Source organism: Corapipo altera, unplaced genomic scaffold, assembly GCF_003945725.1.
Source record: "Corapipo altera isolate COAL_440 unplaced genomic scaffold, ASM394572v1 136, whole genome shotgun sequence".
Classification (NCBI taxonomy): Eukaryota; Metazoa; Chordata; class Aves; order Passeriformes; family Pipridae; genus Corapipo; species Corapipo altera.
Genome location: NW_020885109.1, coordinates 64,004 through 73,684, shown reverse-complemented (window position 1 = coordinate 73,684; position 9,681 = coordinate 64,004).

Sequence of the window (9,681 nt, the reverse complement as noted above, 5' to 3'; positions counted from 1 at the left end):
CCCCATTCCCTGCAGGAGCTCCCCTGGAACACGGAGGGATTCCCTGCCCACGGAGCCCAGCTGCCTCCACGCTCATTAATGACTGTAATTAAGAGGCAGTCTAATCCCACGTGGTGCTTCCCTGTTCCGTGGGGATGCCGGGAATCCTCGGGAGCAGCCCTGGAGGGGGGGTGGGGGGGCTCCAAGAGCGTGACCCCAGAACCCCCAGCACAGAGGTGCCACTGGAGCTTCTCCTCTGCACACACCAAGTTGGGGATCAGCGTTTGGGGAGGGAGAACACACAGATCCTTCCCAGAGAGAAAGGAGTTACAGTGGCCAAGCCTGGGAAAGGTGGGAACAGGCGTGGGCTACACAGATGTGCACATCTGGGCAGCTCCACACCCACCCAAACCAGGGAGCTCTGGTCTACCCATCCAATCCATAGGGACCCATCCCAAAATCCAAGGGACACAGGGGGCTGGGAGGGATTCTCACCTCAAAATTCAAGTTCCAGGGGGGAACTTGGGGGTCCAGGGAGGACCCAGAGGTCTGGGGGAACCCTAACCCCAAAGTTCAGGGGTCTGGAAGGGACTTCACTGCCTGGGATGGGGGTAGATAGATAGGCACTGGGTCTTGGGTGGGCCCAGTGCCTGGGGGGGACTCTTACTCCAAAATCCAGGGGTTCAGGGGGGGATCCAGTGGTCTGGGTGGGCCTTCACCCCAAAATTCAGAGGTCCAGGGGAGGACCCAGAGGTCTGGGTGGGACAAGGGGGATCATCGCCACAAAACTCAGGAATTCAGGGGGGCAAACAGGGCTCTGGGGGGGCCCCCCCAAGGGTCTGAGGGAGTCACGAGGGGGGTCCTGGGTGGGGGGCACCCCGAGGTGCTGCAGTGCAGCCACACACACCTGGCACATGTGCACGGACAGACAGACAGACAGACACACCTGGGGGAGCTCCCAGATGGTGGCACACGTGCAGAGGCACACGGAGGGAGAGGTGACACACACACGGGAGAGCCGGGGCCGGGGGGGGCCGGGGGGGGCCGGGGGAGGGGGGTTTGGATCCCTCGGCTCCTCCGGCAGCCGCCGCGTCGGGTGATTTTACAACCGCTCCAAAAATATTATTCAAGATGAAGGAGGATCACGGCTGCTGCGAGCGAGCCAGGGCCGTCGCTGGGAATTTATCACCTGGAATTGGGTGCCCCCTTCCCCCTCCCCCGGCACGGCGCCGTGATGAAGTGCTTCATTAATGGGAGATGCTGCGGCTCGGGATGAACGTGCCTGCACCTGAGCACACGATTCCTCGGGCTCCCGCCTCGGCACTGAGCCCCCCCGGCCCCACGGAGCCCCCCCGGCCCCTCCTGATCCACACATCCCGTGGGACAAGTCCACAGCCCCTCCAGCCCCCTCCTGATCCACACACCCCGTGGGACAAGTCCACAGCCCCCCCAGCCCCCCTGCCCTCCCAGCTGGTACCAACTGGTTGTGCCCCCAAGCTTGGGAGGGTCCCCCCCCCAACCACGCCCTGGTGTGACACGGGGTCACCTCTGGGTGCTCACGGGGCCCTTCCCTTCAATCCGGCCCCGCTCCCACCAGAGCCGTCATTCCCGCCGGATTTCGGCCCTGGCACGACGGGAACCGGCACAAAAAATCCATCCCAGGCAAAGCAAACAAACAATAAACAAACAGCCGATAATTAAATGGAGAATTAACGGGATGGATTCCATGACCCACCCACCCCCCCCTCGGAGCCACACTCTGGGATCAGCCTTGGAACCGGGAGAAAGAGCTGGATCCCGGGGATGTGGGAGAGAGGGAGGATCCCGGTGCTGCTGCCGGGGACCCCGAGGGGAGGGAGTGGCACTGGCAGCTCCGTGACGGGCATCACCCCCCAGCACTATCGCGACATGTCGTGGTGATTTGCACAGCTCCGGCCCTGCCAAACCGCGCCTCTGGGGTCGGCAGCGCTGAGCCGGCGTGTGACGTCATACCCGCTACGTGACGTCACCTACCGCCATGACGTCACGGCGCCTTCCTCGCTCCTGCCCTGGTCGTGACGCGGCTCCGATCGCGCCCACCCAGGGCCCGGCACATCCATCACCCATCGGGGCGCGGCGCCTGCGACTGGCGCCGTCATTTAAGAGCCATTATCGGCCTTAATTCCCCTCATTAATCACGGGAGCGGCGGGGGGAGCACCGGGAGAGCCCAGCTCCGACCCCCACCGCGGCTGGACGGGGGGGACACCCCCGGACCCCGACTGCCCCAGACCCTGTCACCCCCCCGGTGATGCTGCAAACCCCCCCAGCTGCCAAAGGGGTCTTGGGGAGCTGATGAAGGATCCTGAGGAGCCGGGGGGGTCTTGGGGAGCTGGGGGGGTTCTGGGGAGCTGGGGGGGTTCTGGAGAGCCGGGGGGGTCCTGGGGGGGTTCTGGAGAGCCGGGGGGGTCCTGGGCAGCCGGGTGGATCAGCTCAGCCGCTGCCATGAAGCGATTCCTGGAACCGACCCCGCAGTTCCCCCCCCCCTCGGCCCCAGCCCCGCACAATCGATTTTTTTTTCCATAATTCTCCGCAGAAAAGCCCCAGCCCGGAGCTGCGATTTCCCCGCCCGCGTTATAAATAACCGGGGTCAGCGGCTGCGAGGGCTGCGCCGCGCGGAGACACAATTTAATAAACACAATGGCCTCGTCCTTCATCGGCACAAAGGCACCGGGGGGGCCCGAGAGGAGCACACGGCTGGGACACGGCTGGGACATGGATGGAACACACACACAGGGCTGGGACACGGATGGAACACACACACACAGAGCTGGGACATGGCTGGGACACTGATGGAACATGGATGGAACACACACACATGGCTGGGACACAGGTGGGACACACACATACATGGCTGGGACATGGATGGAACATGCACGTTCATGGCTGGGACATGGACACAGCTGAGACACATAAGACATGGCAGGGACACACCTGACACACACACGTCAGACACACACACATCACACACACACACATATATGTCACACACACACACATATATCACACACACACACACACACACGTATGTCACACACACACACACGCTCCCAGCCGGATCCCCCCTCGTGCCGTTCCCGTTCCCATTCCCGTTCCTGTTCCCATTCCCACTCCCGTTCCCGTTCCCATTCCCGTTCCCATTCTCGTTCCCATTCCCGTTCCCGTTCCCGTTCCCGTTCCCGTTCCCGTTCCCATTCCCATTCCCGTTCCCGTTCCCGTTCCCGTTCCCATTCCCATTTCCATTCCCGTTCCCGTTCCCATTCCCGTTCCCGTTCCCATTCCCGTTCCCATTTCCGTTCCCATTCCCATTCCCATTCCCGTTCCCATTCCCATTCCCGGGTCTCGCCCCGGGGCCTGCGGGAGGCCTGTGGCGCCCTCTGGTGGCCGCGGCGGGGTCGGCCCGGGGGCACCGGGACAGGGACCGGGACAGGGACCGGGAAGGGGCTGTCGCGGGGCACTCGGCAGCGCGGGACACGAGTGGGCCCGTGGCTGCCACCAGGCCCCGCTGCTCCTCCTGCTCCTCCTGCTTCTCCTCCTTCCCCTTCCCCTTCTCCTTCTCCTGCTGCTGGTTGTGGGGCGCAGGTTCAAGGACCCTCCTGCAGCCACATCCCCCCCCGAGCCACTCTGGTCCCGGGACCCCCGGTACCAGGGCAGGGACCCCAACACCAAAGGGATCCGTCCCCCCCTCCAGGGGCTGCCACCCACCCCCACGGCTCCAGCCCGGCGTGGGGAGCAGCCCCCGCACCACGAGCGGGTCCGGGGGGTCCCATCTCCCCCATCCCGGGGGGCTGCACCGATCCCCCAGCAGCCGTCCCCTCTCCAGCCCCCCCCCCCCTTCCCTCCCCCAGCCCTGCTGACTGATTCCAGAGCCTCCAAAATCAATTCCCATCCCCGCCAGGACACGCCGAGAAGGCAACAAATCACGGCGGCGGCTCCGCAGCCCCAGCGCCTCATTTTTCTTCCTGAACTCCATAATAAGAAATCAATGGCAGACGCCGAGCTCCCGGTGCGGCTCCCCTGGGATGGGCGGCGGCGGGTCCTCCCCCACCCCCAAATCCCGGGTCCCCCCGCCAGCCCCCGGTTCTGCCCACCCTGAGGGGCAGCTGCTTCCTCCCTGCACATCCTTTCCCTGGATCCCCAAAGGCTCCTCCATCCCACACACCTCGGCTGCCAGGTGTGCTCAGCCCCCCGAGGTGTCTGGGGAGTCCAAAAGGGTCCCAAAAAATCTTGGGGGGGGGGTTCACGCCCACCCTGCAGCAGAGTGGAGAAGGACAGGACCCAGCAGGTCCTTCACCCAGTCCCGCAGCACCAGGGGATGGGGAGGGGGGGATCCAGGGGGAGGGGGGGATCCAAGGAGTGGATGGGGAACCAGGAGACAGATGGAATCCAGGGGGGAGGTGGATTCAGGGGGCAGGTAGGTGGGATCCAGGGGACAGGTGGAATACAGAGGGGGATTCAGGGGACAGGTGGGATCCAGGGGGGGATTGGGATCCAGGGGGCAGGTGTGTGGGTGGGATCCAGGGGACAGGTGGCTCCAGGCATCCTGCAGGCGCCGATCCGGGGGGGCCCCGGGCCGCTGTCACATGGCAGCACCAGCAGCTGCGGAAGGGTCTGGGCTGGGATTGCTGCTCCAATTAGCTGGAATCGCGCTTCCCCGCCGCGCCTGACACCGAAAAACCGACATAATTACCCGCAGCGACAGGGAAGGCAGGACCGCGGCTCCCGCTTAATTGAGTGTTTACAGCCTGCGCGGGAGGGAAAACAGCCCCCCAGACAAGCAAACACCCCCCCCACCCCGGCCAGGGAAAACACGGGGGAGAGAACAGCCCCATCCCCCTGCACCGGGACTCGCCACGTCCTCGCCCCCCCTTCCCCAGGGCGTCCCCGTCCCTGTCCCCAGGTAGACAGGACAGGTGGCCGCTGCCACCGCCGCCACCGGCCCTTCAGCTCCTGGTTGACTTGCAAATGCAGCCGCAGGAGCTGCGGGTCTCGCTCCTGTCAGCCAGGATGAAATCCCGGGGGGCGGCGCGGGGGGGACACAGCCAGACCTGTCCCCGAGGTGGTGATGGGGCACGGGGACACAGCCAGACCTGTCCCCGAGGTGGTGATGGGCCACGAGGGCAACCTGCCCGAGGACTGGGTCCTCCCGCGGGGGACACAGCCCATCCCGGAGGGATAGGGCCGGTTTGGGGCCGGAGGGTCACAGTAAGGAGGGGGGATCTGTGAAGTGCCAGGCGCCGAACCCCCCAGTCTGTCACACTGTGCCACCCCCGCGCCCCCGGCTCCTGCCCAGCTGTTTCCTCCTCGTTAATTTTTGATGAGCGGGATGAGAATTCCTCTCGCCCCCTCGCACGGGCCCCGTAACAATGAGCTCCGGTGCCACCCCCGGGCCCGCAGCGGGGCCAGAGGGCTGCTGGGGGGGGGTGGGCACGGCCGGGGCACCCCCCCCGCTGCGGACCCCACCTCCGGAACGGGAATGTGCTCCTGCGTGGCACGCACGGGGCACACGCGTGGGAATGCCCAGGAAGAGACACGTGCGTGTGGAAACGCGGGGATGGAACGCGCGCGTGACGCCCCCCACCCCAAATCCCGGGGCCCGGCGGCGTCTCCCGCTCCGGCAGCGCCGATTCGTCCCTGCCCTTCTTCTCTTCCCACCGTGCCCAGAACCACCTGTGGGACGGGACAGCGGGGGCGAAAGGAGCTGTTTGATTTCTCCTGCAACTGGGGACACTGGGAGGGGGGTGGGGGCAGTGGGGGGCACCGGGAGGGTGCTGAGCCCATCCCAGGCTCCTGATCCCATCCCCGTGGGTGCTCCCCGGCATCCCGGTGCCCCCACCGAGCGACCCCAAACCCGGCTGGAGGGGGGAGAGGACGGGGGGCGGCCCCCCGGCCCCCTCAGCCGTCTGCCACTGTCTGATGTGCCCAACTGGAATCACTAATTCCAATAAAGCCGGGCTAGATTAATTTTCATTTCCCCATGCAAATCAGCGCTAATTAGGATGGATTTAGTTCACCTCACAGGGGCTGTGGGGACAGAGGCGGCGGCGGCCGCGGCCCCAGCCAAGCTTTGGGGCGGTTCATCCTCCGCCAAGGATTTGGGAGGGCGGATCCCAAAGCCTGGGGGAGCACAGTCAGGAACCGGGAGGAGCTGGGGGGGCCAGGAGGGCAGGGATTGATCCTGATGTTCTGCCCTTCCCCAGGACCCCCCAGGTCTCCTCCCGGGCCCCCAGGATCAGACCTGCTCCCCCAGATCTCTCCCTAAAGCACATCCCTGCCCCAGTTAGTGCCTGGGGAGGGTCACTGGACCGGGGGGGAGGAGGGGGAGGCAAACAGGGGTGCCAGGGGGACAAGGGGGATCTCAACACCCAGGGACCCCCGCCCATCGGGGGGCCGGGGCTGGTTTGCTCGGGCCCCTCTGCACCCCCCGCCCTCTGACTGCAGGGTGGGGTCTGTGCTGCCCTGCGCGGGGGGCTCAGCACGATGCGACCACCCCTGGGCATCCGGGCTCTGCCCTCCCTGCAGCGGGGGGGGGGGGCCGGGCCCCCCCCCCCCCCCAATTGTTTCCGATCCTGCCTTCGCCTCCTGCTTTGCCAAATATTTAACTAATTCCCGCTGCCCGCAGGCTCCTGTTGGCGCAGGTTGTTGTGGAGCCAAGAAGGACGCGGCAGCCTCAGAGCAGAGACGGGACCCCCCAGGCTCAGAGCTGCCCCCCCCAAAAGGGCCGGGGCTCCCCCCCCCCCTGCCACACACGGCTGAGCCCCCCCAGCTGAGACCGGCGTCCCACCGCGTAGCCCCCCCGGATTTGGGGTCCACTCAGGCTGTCCCCCACCACCTCTGCGTGTGGGACAGACCCCAACCCCGGGCCCCCCCCAGCTCTGGCTGCAGCCCCCTTTGCCCCTGGCTCTGCTGCCCCCCAAAATCTGCCTTCCCTGGTGCCTCTCGCCCCCACCCCGAGAGCCCCCAAACTCCTCTGTCACCCCCACCAGAGGCTGGGGCAGCAGGAGCGGGGGGGGCACGGCCCCGGCCCCCCAGATCTGCGGGGGGCAGAGAGAAGGGGGTCTGGGGGGCTCGGCGCTGTGCCATGGGGGGGGCACCGCGCGGCTCGGGGGCCCGGGGGCCCGAGGCCACTGCCCGTGGCAAACAGCCAGCGGCGGTGGCTGCTCCTGCCCTCATTAAATCCCCCGTAACGAGCTCCGAGCCCCGGGGCCCCGCCGGCCTCGGGTCATTAGGGCTGACAGGGACCTGTCACAGTGGGAGACGGGGCGTGTGTGTGTCCCCAGCCCCGGCACTGGGGACACAGGGGGGGTTGGAGGGGGGCACCTGCCCCCCAAACCACGCCAGCACCCCCCGTCCTGCCCTCCGAGCCGGGGGTTCGTGTGTCCCCCCCCCCAGGTGCCGGAGCAGGATGGGACCCTCTCCTTGCCCACGCAGGGGATTTGTGGGGACCGGGAACAGAGGGAGGGGAGGCAGAGGGAGAAAGGCAAAAAAGTGGAAAGAAAGGGGAAGGGAGAGGGACAGGAACCCTGGCGAGTCCCGGATCCCCCCTCTGAGCTCCCCTCCCAGGAGCCGCCGGGGCCGGGAGCGATGGGAGAGGGTGAGGAGCAGAGTCCCCGCTCCGGTCCCCCACGAGGAGGATGAAGAGGATGCGGAGCGGAGCCCCCCCCTCCACCGCAGCCCCCCAGCAGGGCCGCTCCTCCCCGGGAGCCCCCCCGGCACAGATAAGAGCCCCGGTGCTCCCCAGGGCGCGTTTAATCTGGGACAGGACAGTTATTGGATAAATACCATGAATATGGAAATTGCATTTATGCTGATTTATGGCCGGGGGGGCAGGTGGGGAGCGCAGACGCTTTAGTTTAGTTTAATCCATTTATTTCCCTGCCTGGAGATGGAGAACAAGCTCCGAGCGCTGCATCTGCCGCTCCCTGTTCTCCGCGCGCCCCAGAAAGGGGGTGCAGGAGGGGCTGCCCCCCCTTCCCTCCATCACGGAGCTGCTCCCTTGGGATGATGTATGGATCCGGCACGAGACCGGTGGGATTTCAATTAATTCCTGGGCCTTGCAGACTCCTGACCTTTCCTGGGATGAGGAGAGAAATGGAGGTGATTAATCTGGAGGTCAGGGGGGCTCCTCCAGCTGCATCCCTGTGTATTCCAAGGGGTGGGATGGGGGGCGCCCCCTTCGCCTGGGGAGGTGCGGGGAGATGCCGAGTGTCCCCACGACCCCCCCTCTCTGCAAACACCTACGTCACAACCAGGCTGGGGGCACCGGGAACGGGAAAACCACGGGAAAACAGGAGAACCCAAACCCTAAAGTGCTCGGCAGCCGTAATAGGGGGGGGGGGGGGGGCAGAATCCCTTCCCAGTCCCCCCCCCCAGCCCATCCACCGGGTGCCAGTGACGGGATTCGAGGAGGGGGATGCACACGGTGGGGCTGGGGGGGGGGAGTCGAGGGGCTTCAGCTCTTAATTTCCTATTAACTGCTGATCAATCCAATTAGCTCCGGGCTGTAATGAAGGGCAACTGCTTGGCTGGGACCAGCTCTCCCTCCCCCATCCCAAAACACATCCCAAAACGCATCCCAACAGGAGCCGGCAAGGAGGGGGGGGCTGGGGGGGAAGGGAGGCTGATGGAAGGGGTTTTACCCAATTTTCCAGCTGACTCTAATTAAGTTGCTCTCTTCAGCTGTTAAATTAGCCGGAGCCCTCCCCCCTTCCCAGGGTGGTTCCCCCCTTCCCCTCCCCGCCGCCCAGATGCAGCAAATCAGCTGCTCCCTCCCCCCCCCTCCCGCAGGGCTCCACAAATAAATAAATAGACAATCCCGGGAAAATTAACCGTGTGAGGAGCCGCAAATGAGGTGGAAAATTTTAATGGTCCGGCATTTAAAGCTGTGTGACAGGAGGGGAAGGAGCGGGGAGGGGGGAAGGGGGTGTCACTCCCGGGGGCTGCCACCTTCTCCCCCCGCCCGCATTTCCATCCTTCCCGCAGCAGCATCTCCCGGCTGGCGCTGGGGATGCTGGGGATACTGGGGATACTGGGAATACTGGGAATGGGGGGGACCTCCAGTGCGGGGGTCGAGCGCCTGCCCCCCACCCCCGCGACCCCCGTGACCCCTCGGCAGCCCCAGCGCGGCCCCACGGCGGGGGGGAAGGCCCCGGGGGCCCCCCCCCCCGGCCCCCCCGGGGGGTATCTGCCCCCCCCCCCCCCCGTACCGAGAGCGGGGCAGGGGCTGCCCCACCGGCCGCCCGCCAGGGGGCGCCGCCGCGCTCCCGTGTCATTTGCATATTTTTGCATATATTTGCATAGCGCGCGGCCTCGCGGCGGGACGGCAGCGCCCCCGCGCGGCGGAGCCGGGGGAGACCCGGCCACGCCCACCCCCCGCAGGCCCCGCCCACCCGCGCGTCGCCGTGGTTACCGCTGACGTCACGGGGCCGTGACGTCACGGGGCCCCGCCCCCCCCCCCCGGCCCCTGTTCCTGCCCCCCCCCCCCCCCCCAAATCCCGCTCCAAGGTCCCGTCCTGTCCCCGCCACCGTCACCTGTCGCCTGCGGCCCCTTTTGGGGCCCCGCCGGGCCCCGCGCCAGCGCCCGGCAACGGGGAACGGGGCGGGGGGGCCCCGACCCGCACTGACCCCTCCCAGCGCCCCTGCCCGGCCGAGCCCCCGGGGGGGGC